The 17,301-nt window shown below is 38.0% G+C and overlaps 1 long non-coding RNA gene across 7 annotated transcripts in view; it reads left to right on the top strand.

Annotated features, from left to right (window-relative positions):
• The window catches only part of LOC119703780, a 61,576-nt gene extending 44,906 nt beyond the window's left edge, over positions 1-16,670 (top strand). The window contains exons 4-5 of one of the 7 annotated variants that reach the window (XR_005257773.1): positions 2,727-14,922; positions 15,569-16,670. This is a non-coding gene — a long non-coding RNA (uncharacterized LOC119703780). Of the gene's footprint in view, positions 1-2,726 lie in introns of all 7 variants that reach the window. The other 6 variants (XR_005257772.1, XR_005257770.1, XR_005257775.1 and 3 more) reach the window with 6 other exon arrangements.
• Positions 16,671-17,301: the final 631 nt, after the last annotated feature.

Genomic DNA, 17,301 nt, shown 5'->3' on the forward strand with positions numbered 1-17,301 from the left:
ATCTTTTTAGTCATAATAACTCTTCAAATGCACCTCATCATAAGCTATTACACACCACACCTCTCACAAGAACAGGCATGTTTGCCATGTTTCTGTGCTTTCATTTTACATAAGCAACCTTTGTTCTCCTTGTCTCAAAGTAACGAATGAAAAAAATCAAATGAAAGTCTGCAAGATTCATACCATAGCACATTTGTACAAGCAGTTTTTCCAAGTATGCCCAAAAGGCATCTAAAGAAGAGTAACTAAATTAATTTCAATTACCTGATCTTCTGAACAATAAACAAAAAATCAGCATAAAGTTTCAGTAATAAAGCAGTCAAACATGTGGTAAGGAAGCTCAAAATTCAGTTCACTTCTTTCAAAGTAAATTTAAAAGGAAAATACCTTAGGAAATCCCCACCTGAAAAGCAAAGTACTCCTTTAAGTAGGCCAACTCAAGTTGACATACACAGAGTAGAAGAAAACTGCACTTTCTAGGGTTCAGCTTTGCAGATAGGAAAGGCTGAAACTCTCTTACACTGAAGGTAAATTATAGCATCCAAAATAAAGGTTATCAAAGGAGAAAAACTGCCTTATAGGTTATAGGTTGCTCCCACTAGTAATTCTCCATATTAATCATCTTTAAACAAGAAATTTCTCTCAGAGCTGTTTTCCACCATTTTATCTCCAAAAAAGAACTTGTAAGATACAACAAGCCTTCTGATTTTGTCTCTCTTGATGACTGATTAACAAACCCTACAGTTTGCTACATATAAACCTGAGAATAAAAAAAAATTAATATTTAACTTTCAGTGTAAGATTTAGCAAAAAAGTTAATTTGCATTCTAAAAATCCTTTTCAGACCCTCAAATTCATATGCTAACATTTCCAGCTATCAAATTCATATGCATAAATACTGGGCTCATGCCTTTATATTTCCAGAATCAGCAGTTGAAGCTAAGCTTTTTGATAATGGAAACAGACTTTGGGGCTCTGGTTTACCTGCTAAACCTCTTCCTGGAAAACTATGGAGCTGGAGAAAACACATCCCGCATGCAGATTTCTTGGCGGTGCAGTGTCACACCTCACCCAGGAGCTGTCACTTCAGCAGAAGGAGCAATATCAACTTAGACCTATGAGGAAAAGCACAACACCCAGCAAAGAATACATTAGCTTCCAAGTTAAGGACAAGAGGATTCAACCCGCAATCATTGCGGCCATTTCCTAGTTAGAAGGCAAAGGGGAAGAGTCCTGGAAATAGGTTAGAGCAACCAAAGGTCTGAACTCACAGATCAGCTAAACACCGCAGTTATCTTCCAAGCATCGATACCCAAAATAGCCACAGAGATTTATATCTAGGCAATACATCGAGCTGCCTAAAGAACTGCACACAAAAATACTCTCAGAAGCCAGCAGGTTGAAGATAGTCCTCCTAAACTATTTGAGGGAAAAATGAGAGCCACAGGCCTAGAACTGCAGCCTTTAAACTTTTGCTAGCCTTATAACAACATGGCCAGAAATTCTCTCCTGGAATTTGGCCCTGAAAACACTTCTCTGCCAACTGACAAAGGAGCAGGCACTTGTACTGCCTCTCTCTGAAGAAACCACATACCCACCCAGGCCACAGACCTTGGATTTTAAACCTAACCTAAACCCACCCCCAGCTACAACAAGATATTGTGATTGAGGGGTGCTCCCAAATGTTTCCTCAAGAAGCAAAGAGCAATTTAAATATTGACATGGCAATAGAGAATACACCTGGTAATCGAAACACCATTTTCCCTCGTGTTTAGGATTTGCTCTGATGCTTGCTCAGAGGAGCAGAAAGCAGAGGGAAAGGGAACTGCATACACTGTCAGCCTGCTGAAGTGAGGCCAGTGGGGCACTTCTGCAGAGCAGGGGCTCAGCTCCAGCCTGGCCCAAGCAACAGAGAAGTTGTCTGGCAGATGTTGTGGCCAGTGGCTTTGGGCTCCTCCATGGTGAAACAAGCACTGAATGGGCTGTTTTAAGAATTCAGATATTTTATTTTGGTACTATGTGTTAATTAAGCACCTTAACCCAGCTGTGGAACACATTTAACAGTAATACAGCAGCTTGATCCATCTTACAGTAGGCTAATTTTGTTATGATTGTTTTACGTGCCTACTAAAAACTATCTGCATATCTTAAGTGTGATTGAAAAATTAATTCTATTTCTTCTTATACGAACAAATGGCTCTTAGCATTTTTAGAACGGTCCCTGCATTCTATAACAACTGGAAACGCCATGAAGATACAGTCGCAATTATGAACAAACTTGTTTGTACGTTTACCATCAGCATTACTTTTTCCAAGTTTAATTTTAATATTACACCATTTTAATTTTCAGCATGGCAACAGTGCACAAGCATCATCTGGGTGGTGAATGCTGGGGGTAGCTGAACTGCTTTATAGGAACTCTGCTGGATGGTGTTCCATGCATGTGCAAGGCAGTGTGATACCTGCCTTGCTTAGATTTGAGTGCAAGCAAGCCAGTTCTTTAAATCAGAGGGATTTTTAAATTCACAGAGATAAAGGTCTGGCAAGTGAAGAACTAAATGACAAATACCACATCAGCTGAACATAAAAGCATTCCATGTTACAGAAGATACCCACACTTTAAGACCAGAGACCAGTTTAACTCCTTAACCATGCAGGATGGCAAAACATTTGTTACATAACAGCATCTTCACATGGCATTTTTACATCCTGCCATCTTTTCACAGAAGAACAGAAGATTAGACTTCTACCGACTCTGAGAGACGAGGAATAGAGCCAGCAGCAATATTTAGCAGAGTGACTGATTTCTGGCACCATCTAGCTTCTCTGCAACAGGAATCTGGCAGCCTGGTAGGTGCTTTTCAAAGACACTGATTGAATAATTGATACTAGTGCTATACAAATGCTCAAGACAGCACAAGAAAAAATAAGAAATAAAGTAGTTTTGGGACTTAAGATCTACTCTTTTTTTTTTCTCCGAATAAAGATCGTGAGGTAAAAATCCTGGGCAGAATAACAAAGCCAAGAGAATGCAGACTCTGTTCATCATTCAGCTTCTGACTATGCAACTCTGCCAAATATCTATAACATATATGAAAGTATTAAACAAAAAGAAGCCATAAGATTCTTAATTGTTCATTTTCATGAGATATGGTATAATCTGAAAAGAACAGATTTGTTTTGACCAGTGGAACTATTCCTAATTCCACTCAGGAACTGCAAAATTCCAACGATTATTTGTAACTATAAGACAGTGGATTTATATTCATTCAACTGCACTTAAGGGGTTTTGAACACTAAAAACTTCAATCCCCACCACCAGCTCTGTACAGAGAACTGCTGACCATTTGAGAAAAACAGACATTTTGTGCTCAACATCAAAATTCATTAACTGATGAGATACACAGCCTTTGGAGGCCTGTGCTCTTAAAATTTTGCAGAAAAACATTTACTTGTCAGCATGAGGACATGTTTACAGACTCACACGATGGTAAACTAGAAAGGAAGACAAAGTTGGTTTATATCCTCAGTAGAGGAGGAAATGGCAGAGAAAAAGAAGGAAAAAGAAAAAATCTTTCTGGACTTCACCAGACCAGCAAGCACAGTCTGTCCAATTCAGAACTTTTCTCCAATTCCCACAGTGTAACTTCCCTTCCATTTGCCTGAAATCACCAGCAATGTGCTTTAGGAGCTAATCCCGACACGTTTGGCTTACTCGGCAGGGGCCCAATGAAAGCAAGGATTCTCGAATGCATTACAAGGCCAACCCACTTTCTCACTTCGTCTTTTCAACTGCATGTGACCACAGCTACCGAAAATAGAAAATTAGCTACATTTACACACAAGTAATACATAGGAGTCTCCCAGATGGAAAAAATGGAACATAGTTACATGCTTTTTCCTATAATCCACTTAAAGTAATATTTCTCTCCCTCAGGGTCATAACATATTCAGTTAAGGCAGTTTCTCAGTAAAGAGGTCTAGGGCTATTCTGCTGTCGATTCATTAATGATCAGCTCTGGTTTTGTGATATCATTGAATAACTGAAGTGTAAATGCAAGAGAGGCATAGCTGTCTATGTGTTTTAATGTATTTCAAAGGTTTTTTGTTTAAAGAAGAGTCTTATGTTCTCTTCTTCCTAGATATGCAGGTTTTTTAGACTCCACATTTTCCAATACTTTTGATTATACAAGACTAAGAAGGACCATATATTTTTTGTGACATAGGGACATGTGATAACTGAAGATTAATATGCCAGTATTTGGTGCGACATGAATAAGAGTATCCAAGTGGAAAGGAATTTCAAGATTTAGATCTAAGAACTCAAATGCACCCAATCAGAACCACAGGCAGAAGTTGAAACCAAAATTTGAAACTACCCTCAAAGTCAGCACTCGTTATTTGAAGACACTTTATACTCACTGAACAGTTACAGATCAAAATAAAAGAGCAAGCAAAGCAAAATGAGATAATGAGAGCAAAGCAGAGAACATGCTCATGGAGGGGAAAGGGAAATTGAGACATCTGTCATTAACATCTGACTTGGATGTCTCTTAATGGGTTTATATTGAGTTCTATGTTATTCAACTGTGATTACTACAAAGAATGAGTTTTTACATCTCAGAATATTTTGGGTCGAAAGGGACCCACAAGGATTATCAAGTCCCACTTTAGCGAACAACCCATAGGGGAATGAACCCACAGCTTTGGTGTTAGCACCGCACTCTCACCATGTCTAGAACTGAAGTATCTTGGGCTATTGCACTCTGTTCACCTGAGAGACAAACTGCAAGCAATTTAACAGATTTCTGTGATATTCTTACACTCAGATTGCAATCTTCAGTGATACACAAAAGAAAAGCACTGGGATTTTCACAAACAATTCCCCTGAGTGTCAAGGAAGGAGAATTTTTAAATCCCTTGGTCCTTTTGAAATTCTCTGCATGCAATTTCAGGGCAATGTATTGTTTTAAAAACCCTGGTAGGGAATTCTCTAGAAAGCAAAAAGTTAGATTTCCTGATATGCACATATGCAAACCTCTGGGTCCTGCATTCTCACATACCAATAGGTTGCAAATTTAGCAAAAAAAAAAAAAAAAAAAAAAGAAAAAAAAAAACCAAAAAAAAAAACCACAAAAAAACCACTCCAAAACCAAACCAAACCCATAGCCACCAGAATGTACTATATTTGTGTAAATATTTTCAGAAGACACATTATGCAGGTAATCTAGTATAATCATAAAGAGCTGAATGAGATTCTAATCCTGACATTAAAGTACCCAAAATAGCTGCTTAAAGATGGAAAAGAAGGCAAAGAACAGAGGAGACGGTTAAAGTGCTAAAAGCATTATAGGAACCTTTATATTTTATATTCAGGTGGAGTTTGTCATGAGCAGCCCACTCCCTTTTGGCGCTGAATAATTCCCAGCATTTTCATATCACATCTCAGATACATATATCAAAGACAACTTTCTAATCTTGCAAGTGTGCTTAGAGAAAAGGAAGGAGAGCAAAAAGTACCAAGAAACTCCCCCATTCTCCCTTGTCCTCATCTTACTAGCCAATACTACTTCTTTATCAAATAGCTGAAGAATTCTCCTCCTAGACAGAGGAGAAGACTGAAAGAAGGTAACTGATTTGTATGTGCATCCTATCATGCATTTATTTTATTATTTTATTAAGATCAATTATATATATATTTCTCCAATGACGGGCAAAATTGCAGTTCTAGACAAAAATGTGTCTAGAATCTGCTACTTTTATTGGCTTGTTAAATGAATTTTACATTAGAGAAGAATCTAGATCTCAGATATCATTTGTCTTCAAATTCTTCCCAGTTTTTACCACAGAAGTGTGGTGAATCACTAAGTGTTTGAGCTGTTTGTTCTCCTTCCTCACCTCATTGTGTTTGACATTAGATTAGCAGCGCTGTGAACACCATGTGACAATAATATTGAGCTCCAGACAGGGACCCTCATGTGCCAAAAAAAAAATCTACATTTCACAACAAGAAAATTAAGTTTCAGAAACATGAGACCGGTTGTACCTTTCTTTGCCCATGTTCTATTCTTCCTTCCATCCTATTCATTAATTTATTTCTTCCTCAGTCTTGTACTCCATCTCCCAAGCCTTCAGTGACAGCTTTTGGAACCTTAAACCAGCCTCAATCAATAGGTTGAGGTCAGATCCATGGGATCAGAAAGATCAGAACACATTTATCCAAAGTCCAAATGCAGAGCCTTATTCAGACAGCTATGCTGCCTGCTATTTATTGGGTGGAATTGAAAACAAAAGTTATATTAAAGACAGCAGGATCATTATTTCTCCTTTCTGCCCCACCTCCTCAAGTGCCTGAGGTCATTTTCCACAACAAAAATGAAAGCCCTTCTTGAAACTGTTTTTGTGCTAAACAGCAGTGGTTAATTTCTTGCAACTAATTAGTTATTCAAGTGAAAGTATAATGATCCTCCAACATGATTGAAAGTGCTTCAACTGAGTTTCCTGCTAACAGCATACTTCTAGAAAAGATGCAATAAATCAGCAGGGTTATGGAAATCTTTAAACAAAAGCAAGTCTATGACAGGAACCCATTAAAGATACAGCCATGTAATATTTATGCACCTAGCTGACTCGTGCTTTTAACCCAGCACTTTCAGCTATAGCTTTTTAGCGCCTGGGTCGTATTCAGCAAGAATGAAATTTATCCTATCTGCTAAGAGCCAGCACAATGTCTCTGCTTTAGGTGTTCAGAGTATAGGGTTTAAGGGATGGAACTCCCCTCCAAATGGAATTTCATCCAGATATTTCTAAATAAAAATACAAATAGAACACCTTTGAACAGCACAGAAAATGTAATCTGTGAGCCTCAAGCTCCCCGATTACCTTTAGCAAGAAAAGAGGCAGGTACTGACACAAGAAAGGTTTATGAATCCAGGGAAGTATTGATGCAGAAACAAAACTCAGACTAGCCAGTATCACCTATGATTGTTCAGATTATGATTTGTGACCAGGAGTGGTTACCACAATGGTGGTAGGGGATCTCTTGAGACTTCTACAGAAAGTCCCGACTGCGTAAAATGCCATCCACTTACTCCTAAATCTACTAATTCATCTCAGAGTTTGTATTTAAATCTGTTGGGTACTGCAGAAAAGCAAGACCCTGTGGAGGAAAAACGCATTTTGATAATATTTGATAATATTTCACTCATTTACTTCATTGCCAATCTCCCAGTCAGTCTTCCCACAGTTTTAAAAGACAGAATTTGGATTCACAAACCAATTTGAGTTGAGGACTCAAATACAATTTCCTGGCCTACCTTTCCTTGCTGCAGCAAAAGGCTGCAAAAAAGGGAAACCTTGCTGCTGTGAGGTTGAAAAAGGGAGACTTCAGGGAAAGATGTAGGAACTGCAGTTTACTTGGGACTCTGGGAGGAGGGAATTGAAGGACTGAGAAAAGGAAACCAGACATCACTCCTCCTTCCCACTAAAATCAACTTCGTCTTCACTATGGGTTTTTTGGGCCAATGACCACTTTCAACTCACACCTTCTGTTGGAAAAATAAATTAGGAGTCCAGCTTTATTTTGTCAATAGAAAGTTTAAAGTGGTCACTGGAGCAAAAAGCTTTTCAAAGGGTATCTGAGCTCAGCAAGGACAAGAAGGAGGATGTTGAGAAAGCCACAAAAACACTGGCAGATTACAAACCATTAAAGGCTATGCCATTTTTCAATAATAAAGATAAGGCCTTTAGACCAGTTCTGGTAATTTGTATCTATTTATTTCTTTAGAAGGATATGCGTCTCTTTTAAAAGTCTCTGTGAGAGCAGTAAAAGGTATTTTGCGTTTGTGTGTGTTGGTCTTGATAAAAAAAGAGCCACCAGAAAACAGTAAACTAACTAGGCATTTGCTCCCTGAATACATGGGATTATGCTTCGCATTTGTGCTGTAAATCATTGGATCCTGTGCAAGTAATTGTACTGCAATGGGTTGTGCTATGCTAAATATTTAAACTGTGTGCCCAGTCCTTCAAAGTCTGAGCTTATTCTGTGTTCAGAGCTTTTTAAAGTTGAGTCAATAGCATATTTGTTTTGAATGGCTGCTCCTAGATAACAGTAACAAAAATCCAAAACTTGTTTACATCATTTAACATGCCTAAGAGCTTAGCCTGAGACATTAAAAAAGCCACACAACAAGCAAGCAGAAAAATGCAATCCTTTAGAGTAGTCTCTACTGGTGAAAAGAAGTAACACCATCAAAAAGCAAAACGAGTGTTTTGCCAACTCTGGACCAAGAATTGCTTTGTTTTTTAAACTGGAGCAATGACTGGCATAAAAAGACTTCAAGGAATTTCCTCTTCTCCCTGAAGATAGTCATGAGCCTTTCTACTGCCCCAGACTTAGTATTGTAGTGATTGCAAGGATAGGGGCCTCTCATGGGTCCTAAGCAGAAGCCCTTGTTTATGAGAGTGTGCAAAATGTGGAAAAGAGTCAAAACAAAGCAAATCAGGCAATTCCATCAATGCTGGGAAAACTGTTCCCATCTGAGCAGTACCTTCAGCTCTAAGGCTCTAATACCAGCTGTGTAGCAAATACCCCTGGCCTATTTTCCTAACTTGAATTGCTACCTTAAGAAAAAGACTTCACCAACACGTACACACAGACACTCATGGAGTGTTCTACACATTCTCAAATTGCATTTGTGGTCTAAATTCTGTAAAGTAAGGTGATATTTTTGGGAACAAAGATGAAGCATAATTTCTCATCTGTTTCAAATTACACATGAAGAATACCAAGGATGTTAGTAAGAAATAGATTAGCATGCAGAAATTTCACAAAGGAAAGAAATGCAGACATGCCAAAATACAACTGCAGCAAAGGAAATAATGCAACCAGGAAATGATTTACCATCCACACATTTTTAGAATCACAGTTCTAATTGTTAGAACCCAGTGCAGAGTAGTAGACCCAGTATTTGAAAAAACAAGCCTTTCATATCTCTATGCTACCTCGAGAGCTCCTGATACCTAATCTGGAAGCAGACAAAACTCAAAAAGGTGCCTCTTTTCCAGTGAAGACGTGACTTCCCCTCCAAGAGCCTGGGGCACTGTGTCTCAAATGCTAATAGCTTGAGTTGTGTGCAATAGCCCTATATTGTTTATATAGCACTTCACATGTTCAAAGCACTATGAGATATCAGCCATCACTACACTTTTATGAGGCTGTAAGTATTACCCACTAAACATCAGGGTTCAAATGACTTGCTCTTGATCAAAAGAAACTTTGTGCAGCAGGACCATAATTATTTGAATTTGGTAATTCTCGCAGACCATTCCTATGGCAACACAGAATGAAGAGGGGGATGGGATATTAAAGCCAATTGCTATCGCACTCCGCGCTGGCAGCGAGATGGACACATGGAGGATCTCTTGAGCAAACCTACACTCACAGCACCTTTTATAGCACATTCTAGAAAATTATTTTTAAAATCAGAAGCAAAAATTAAACAAAAGGTTTTAAAAGCCCAGAAGCATGTTTTTCTAAATGTATCTATTTCACATATTCACTGTGAAGAACATAGAAGACAACATGCAAACTGCACTGAAGTACTCCAGAAATCCTAAAAGGGGGTTCCGATTTCATTCTGAAGCAGTCTTGGAGTTTTTATACCAAGATTAGTAGGCAACTTAAAAGCAAGTCCATTTTCTGCAGAAAAAGAACTAAAGTCTTGCGTCCTATGGCTGACTACGGTAGGACTCAACTTTTAAATAGAATGTTTTTGCTCTCCATTTTTATACATATGTTCTTCCTATGAAAATTACACTATGCTGACATTTACATTGCTAGTCTCAAAGTATCAAGTCTCTGTTCCTGAAAAAGAATACAAACACAAAGGCGATGTTGAAAAACAACCAATGTACCCACAGTATATATGACAACCAATAAAGGCTTGACATAAATGCTAAACAGGATAGATGCTGAAGAGTCTTCTCCTTACAACTGAAAGCACTTTATCCAAAAATCCTAACACTGAGATTGAAGACAAAATAAGAAAACTCTTATCCTCTGCTTTTCCATCCTGTGCCCATCCTATCCTACAATATTGTCTTTCCCACCTCTTACACGGCCCTGGTTTCCACACACACCATATGTTTTCAGAGCACAGCCTCACAGTTATTGGCCTTAGAACCTTGCCTGCAGGATCACGTGGGAAATAGATCATACTACTAAGACAACAATTTAGACCACTACACAGAGTCCAGATTCATCAAATAAGAAAAGGGTGCCTGTTTAAAGCTATCACAGGAAGGGGGAGGGAAAGAAATTCTCTTCAAAGGCAGCAATGAGTGCAGAGAGAATTACTAACTGAACCTTTTGTGTTTTAGCCAGGTTGATCATGTTGCTGTGAATATTTACCCTCTATCTTACAACTTTCACTAGGCATTTTTCAGGTACAGGCTACACAGAACCCTATGCCAGACTATGCTTGCAATTTCTACTGTTTTGATTAATATTGCCTGAAAAGTTAAATTACTGAAATATTTCCTAAAATATTAAAGTTTAAGTATAACATCAATAGGTGAGCATTACTTCATGGCTAATAATGTAAGAACCAGTTACCATACTCCATCTACTGATCTAAAGAACAGATGTTTGCATATGATTTATGGACACTGCAATATGTGCATATCTTCCATAAATAGTAATGTGTTCCAGTAACAAAGAGTAGAGAATTGTGATCCATAAGACTGGGAAGTTGCAGGCAGTATTAGAATTTATTTACCAATTTCTTGGCTTTAAATAAAAAGCAACTCTCATAGAGCCAGGGCCTGAATCCCGTATGCTGGAAAAGTGCTTACAATGTCAAAAAGGACTAACAACATGGAGTAATAAATTGCAGTCGGGCTCAAAGAGGCAGATATAAAAGTCCATTTAGAACATGAGTGTAACTATGATTTGTTAAGTAAGAGTAACAATTTATATTGATTGAGAATAATTCTAAACAGTAAGCAAAAAGCCAATATTACTGTGTGTACTTTCACATTAAACATGGGCTTGGAAGTTTCTTTAGTATCAAGATTTAACAAAATATTAATCAGGTAAAATTCTAATAGGCAAAGCATAGTTTTGAGCTCTGCAATTAAATTATTTCTGGAAGTGCAATCAAATATTTGATTGAACTAATATCACTGCTGCTTCTCACATTTGTTCTGTTCCTAAATTAGCTTGGCTAATCAGTATCCCACCTCATAGCCTGTGTTGTAAACATGTAATATTAGCTGATGGGTTTCATTTCAAGAGCACAGTCAATTTTTGGACAGCAAACTTACTCAAAGACTTGGTCAAAGCCTACAAACACACAAAGCAGCATGTTTGGAGATGTCACAGTTTCTGGGCCATCAGAACTCTGATAAGACTGGGTGAACTTCAGATCACTCTGTGATGGCTATGCATGTCAAACTAGTTTTGATTTAGTTTAAAAACCAGTTTTGTGGACAATATTTCACCTCAAAGTGTTTTCAGTTTTTCCACCCTCTTAATCTATGAGCAAGAACCAGGAACGTACAAAAAAGCAGCCTTGTAGAATGCAGAATTTAAACACGGCAATCACAATTTTTGCTCCTCTCTCAGGCTGGCATGCACTAGTGCTTCAGGATGTTATGCAGCTGCTGCTCTTCCCCAGAGATGGCTGTACTCCAGTAAATGGTGAAATACTCCCTCAAACTTTTTTTTTTCCCCCAACAGAGGTTAACAGAGATGTTTCCATAGGTCTAAGGCAACGTGAAAACATGGTGATTGTGTGGTTGGATTTCTTGAAAAACATTAGCCTTAGATTTACTGCATCAGTAATTAGGAGCTGATGCTACACTCCAAGACACTGCAGAAACAACTGCAGTTAGTGTCTGTAGAACAGTGAGAGTCTTAGATTACAGTGATTGGTATTTGATTCTGTTCTTGCAGGTTTTTTACATCACAGAAGAAACAAATACTTTCCATTTTGTCCTCTTGATAGCTGCTCAGATTTTTTACTTTCAGCATAAAACTCAAAGTCATCTAAGAACAAATTGAATTTCTAATAACTACAGTCAACTGGATTTAATTCCTTTCAGTGGAAGCACAGCAGTGTCAATACTTACTGGGATTTAGTATTACTGCTGATTTATTGAAAGTAAAATGTCAATACAACATGAAAATTTGTCATTTTAGAAAGGTTTAATAAAAAAGATGAACACACACAAAAAAAATGAAAATATAAGAACCAATAACTGATCATTCTAATTCACTTTTTTCCAGATGAGCATCCAGGTGTCAGCTGGTGTAAACCCAGATGCCACTGACGTCAATGGAGCTGTGTCAGTTTACTCTAGCTGAGAATCTGATCCCAAGTGTGCTACTGCCATTTTTAGACGCTGCCACTGGAATTCACTTTTGCAAGACAATTTAAAAAACACATCCACACATTGCATTTCTTCCTGTCCCCAAGTGTTTAACTGGAAGTCGGTTCACAGACTGTGGGAGAGGTCAAGTGGGAGGTGGAAGTAGCCAACAACTGCATCCATGAGATAACTTTGCAGTATCAGTATGAACACTGTTCCGTTGTCTTCCTTTTATACAAACGACTATTTGGCTTCAAAAAGTTTTAACTCCACCTTCCGCTAACAAACAATTCCATGTCAGAGAAAGAAAAATGATGCTGTACACCACGTGAAGTGTCTACCTCATAAATTTGCTAACATAGTACTTTAACTGGTACACACAGACTGTTTTAATGCACCACTAGAAAAAGTACCTAAAGCTACAAGAGCCCCAAGGCTGAGTTCTGTGTATTCACCTAAGTATTTGTTCCTAAGCAATCTCCCTGCTGTACCAGCAGCAAGACTAGTAACAGTTCTAAGGCAGCTGTTTGAAGTGGCCTGCAAGCCAGACTGCGATCTGGCTGACATCTTTCATATCTCATTGAGCATTTGTGTGGGCGAGAGAGGAGGAAGAAAGGAAAAGGTGGGGCAATAAGCAGGGCAGAGTAGCACTTGACAGCTCCCCCATTTCTGAGCAGGGAGAGGGAGCTTTTGCCTCTGTCTTACATAAGGCAGTTGTTGACATGAGCGCATTGTATAACGGCTTCCCAGTATTAACCACTACAATGAAGTTGGAATGCTGGTTTTTGATTCAACATAGCAAGGTCAAAATGGAAATGTAATTAATTAGAACTGAAGATGCAGCTCACATAGTATTGAAATAATTGTCTATTTGTGCAAGCACAACAACCATATCTTCAATTTAGGTCAGGCCATCAAGAGGAGGAAAAGGACTGAAGACTGAAGATGAGATGCTCTAGTTCACACAATTGCCCTCTGGAAGGACTTGCAAAGGCAGTCACTTAAATTAAGTACAGGTCATCAGACAAGATATCTAATCTATTCCTAAGACAGGCAGCTCTAGCAGTCCAAATCCCTATGGCCTTTGCAGCGACACGATGAACTACTTCCTCATGTACCTCTGTCAATTCACGTTAGGTTGCAGTTTTTTTAAAGCGATATTTCATGTACATCATGACCCTATTGCTCAAAGCAAGGAAAGTGCTTTGGTTTATTTATGACCTACTAACCTTAAATTAAAAAAAAAAAATACATCCAATCTGAATGTTCACATAAGCCTGTAGATCTGAAATAAAATTTAAAATAAAGCTGGCATTTGCAACAGCTAGCTAAGCCCAGTAAGGGATTTTTTAAAAAATGAAAACCAGATGAAAGAAGATGAAAGCATATTTACCCAGCATAACCTGCACACATCAGGAATCAGGGCTGGAACCCAGAAATATCTTTTGTACTTGAAAGTTGCAGCCCATTTCACAGGCTAAGTGACCAAGGAAATACTGAGGCTTTCCATGATAGGGGGTGGGGAGGCATTAATAACAACCTGTGAAAGTAATTCCTTCAAAGATGTAATCCACCCAGCCACAAGCTCTACACAGCTCCTCTCCTTCCCTTGCACCCCATCCCAATTGCCAGATATCAGCCAGGCAAGCTCCCATACTGAAATATGAAGTGACAGATGGAAACAGGGAATAAGGGCATAGGAATGAATACTGACAGAAATGGCATATAGAAAACAAGCATATCATAGGGCAGATCTTAAACATGAGCAACCCTAAACCATAAAGTTAATTCATTTGGCTAGAACAATGTTGAACAGATGCACATAAGACTGAGTTGGAGAGCCTTATTCTCTCATCACTCATGCCAGTGTGCAGAGGTCTTCTCCTAACATCCATGGAATTAAACCGTGGAAATTTCAGTACAAATGAATGGAGAAATAAAAATAATCACAGCTAAAGTATTGGCAGCAAATGTCCTGTGCTGCTGTATTGGGAAAGAAAGGTGGGCTGCCACATTTGATTAAAATGTATTTCATTTAGCTATATTCATAATCAAAGTGATCCTCATAAACAAAACACATCTAATCCACCATAACAGTTGATTCTGTTCTTGTCTAGTTCTCCAGTAGGCTATATTAATGACTTTTTTTTAGCTGTATTAAATAGAAAATACAGTTGAGTTAAATGATGCAATAAATACCTCTACACGCAGAGCAGCTAGTTGGAAGAAACATTTAGGACCAAGCCCTTGTCATAGTGTTTGTTTAGAAAATAGGCTCAGGCAGCAAGCTGATCAACTCCAGTCCTTTAGTGTGGGTTCCCTTAACACAAGTACAGACAAAGCTCAAACATTTATAAAGCCTTATAAATAACAACAGACGGAAGAGAGAAAGTGTAGAGGGCATCTTTAACCAAAGGATAAGGTAAACAAACAGCAATTCATGTAAGTCAATGAATCAGTCACATAATTTCAGCACACTTAAGAGTGGACCTAGCCAAGCTGAGCTTCAAGAACACCTTCATAAGAACTCTGCTCACAAATGAAAATAAGGTAAAATTTCTGGATTACCATGTTTTGCCTTCTTATCCAGCCTCTAAAACTCTTCTGCAACACAAAACCTACAACCTTAATTTTTAATTTTTTTAATATTCAGGCCAATCAAGTTGGAAAACTCAGAAAATTAGGAAAAAGTATTGTGTTACTGTGGACATTTTTAAGAACAAGGACTTTACTGTGTGATTATCAGCTGGATGTGCACAACATGCTGACAAAAAAAAATTAAAATAAATATAGGTCAAGCCTTGCTATACAGTCACCATTTTTCCTTCTGAAAACTATCACAACAGGTTCTGCATGTATGAAAATTTGTAAGGAAAAAAGACCTTATGTCTCTGAGATGTTTTTTTGAAAAATTAAGCCTTCTTAAAAGAAAATTTCTTTTTCATTAATGCTAAACAAGTTTTAATCCAATTGAACCATGTCAATAGAAGAAATTTTGCTCAATTGAGCAATCTCTAATTGGCAACACTAATTTGTAAAATTCTTAGCCAGCTCCGTTCATTTATAGGACCTCATGTTTTGTTTTACTCTGAAGTTCAGTCTTGTGAAATAACAGACAACATTAATCCACTCGTGCCTGCATCTCTATCCTTTATTTTTAAAGCCTGAGTAACAGAAACATATTTTCTTTTCATAGAAAGAAGTCTGGGAAACTGCCAGCTCCTTGCAGAAAGACTGAAATATGATCAGGAGAGAAGGGTGTTGGTGTCGGTAAGAGAAAAGTGATTGAAGTTGCATCATCTGTATAAATAAAATCACTGTGTGAATTTTGATTTCCCCCCCCTACTTTCAGACATTTGAGGATGCAGTCAAGTCAATGGAGTTCTGTTGTAGTGGTTGCTTCGGTGAACATTCAACGCTGTCGGTGAGTTTGGAATTAAAGTGAAAACCATCGACCGTTGATTGTACCCTCCAGCTAACCATACTCCTCCTTACTTCATGCTTTCAGGCCTTAACACCGAAGATAGCAACCTAACCATCATATGATGTTTCTCCCTCACCCTGCCAAGCTTTACAAAAAGGTCACAATCAACATTCATTGCTGTCGGTGGGTTTAACTATGTGGACAAGCTCACTGAACAATGAATGCAACTGTGGCCCCACATTGTACAGTTGCCGTTGAGAGGAGCAGCAGCTCTGAAGGCAATAGTGAGAAGCAAACACTTCTTATAAGCTTCAGTTCTCTGGTCAGAAAAATAGTTGGGGGTATCAACTTTTTGCTTGCTTGGTTTTGAGTGTGTTTAATTTAGCCGACTAGGAAAAAAACCCCACTACCTTTTTCTGTAGTATCGTCCTCACAGGGTTTAGTACCATGAAAAATGTGAAAATTCTTATTTAGTATGCATGCAGAAAAAATAACAGGAGAGAAAGGTCTGTATATCCACTCCTAAGGATTCTGACATAAGAGGAAAGAATATTTAATTGCCATTTAACTAGGCACTGCTGAAGAGTTCAAAAGTTTATTCTTTACTTGTCATGGCAAATACAACTGGGAACAAATGGGGTTTAAGAGTTATGGATAAAAATGTTATATCAAAAATATTAATTAATTTTACATTAAACTGATTTTAAGAATACGTATACTATTGCATTTGCTATTTTTAGGGATCTGAAAGATGACAAAGAAATGTATATCCAGAAATAATAATGGAAAAGCAGTTAAATTTTAAAGTTACTGTAAACTGAGTACCTATGTCCTGCTTTGATTGTGATAAGAAAATAAAGTGTAAATAAGCTCACAATTGTGTCCTTATTTCTTTGCAACCCTTTATTAACCTGATCAGACACAAAAGCACCAGTTCACAATCATCCAAGGTAAGTTCTACCTTTAGACTCAGTGCAACTCAAATACCCTGCAGCAGGAATCACTTACAAAATCAGAAAAACTCACAGCATATCACTCATATCATTCTTCTCATTATGGGAATGTTTATAAGCAGTACTTTAGTGTGATTATTTACAAAGTTTCCTCAGCACATTAGTCACACAAGTAATCTTGTGTACTAAGCTTGCTTGGTTCCTCCATGTTTCCCTGTGCAGGAACTGGACAGCAGAAGTGTCAAGGCTATCATGGGACAATACATCTAGAGCCACTTCTTGAACTCTTTTCAGCCAAATTAAATGGTAGGAATGCATTTCAGCCATGAAAGAGATCAGTCCCCCGTCACATGTGAAACTAATATTTAAAGACTCCTCCTCCAGTTCCTCCAAAAACATAACCACACTAGCAAAATAAATCCTGAAATTATTTGGGCATTATTTAAAAATAGTGATTGGGAAGATTACCTTTTTTCATTCCAATATTCACTAGAGAAAAGCCCACATGCTCTGTTGCTCACTGAATACTATCATGGTCAGAGACAGAAGAGT

The sequence above is a fragment of the Motacilla alba genome, chromosome 8 (assembly GCF_015832195.1).
Source record: "Motacilla alba alba isolate MOTALB_02 chromosome 8, Motacilla_alba_V1.0_pri, whole genome shotgun sequence".
NCBI classification, from domain to species: domain Eukaryota; kingdom Metazoa; phylum Chordata; class Aves; order Passeriformes; family Motacillidae; genus Motacilla; species Motacilla alba.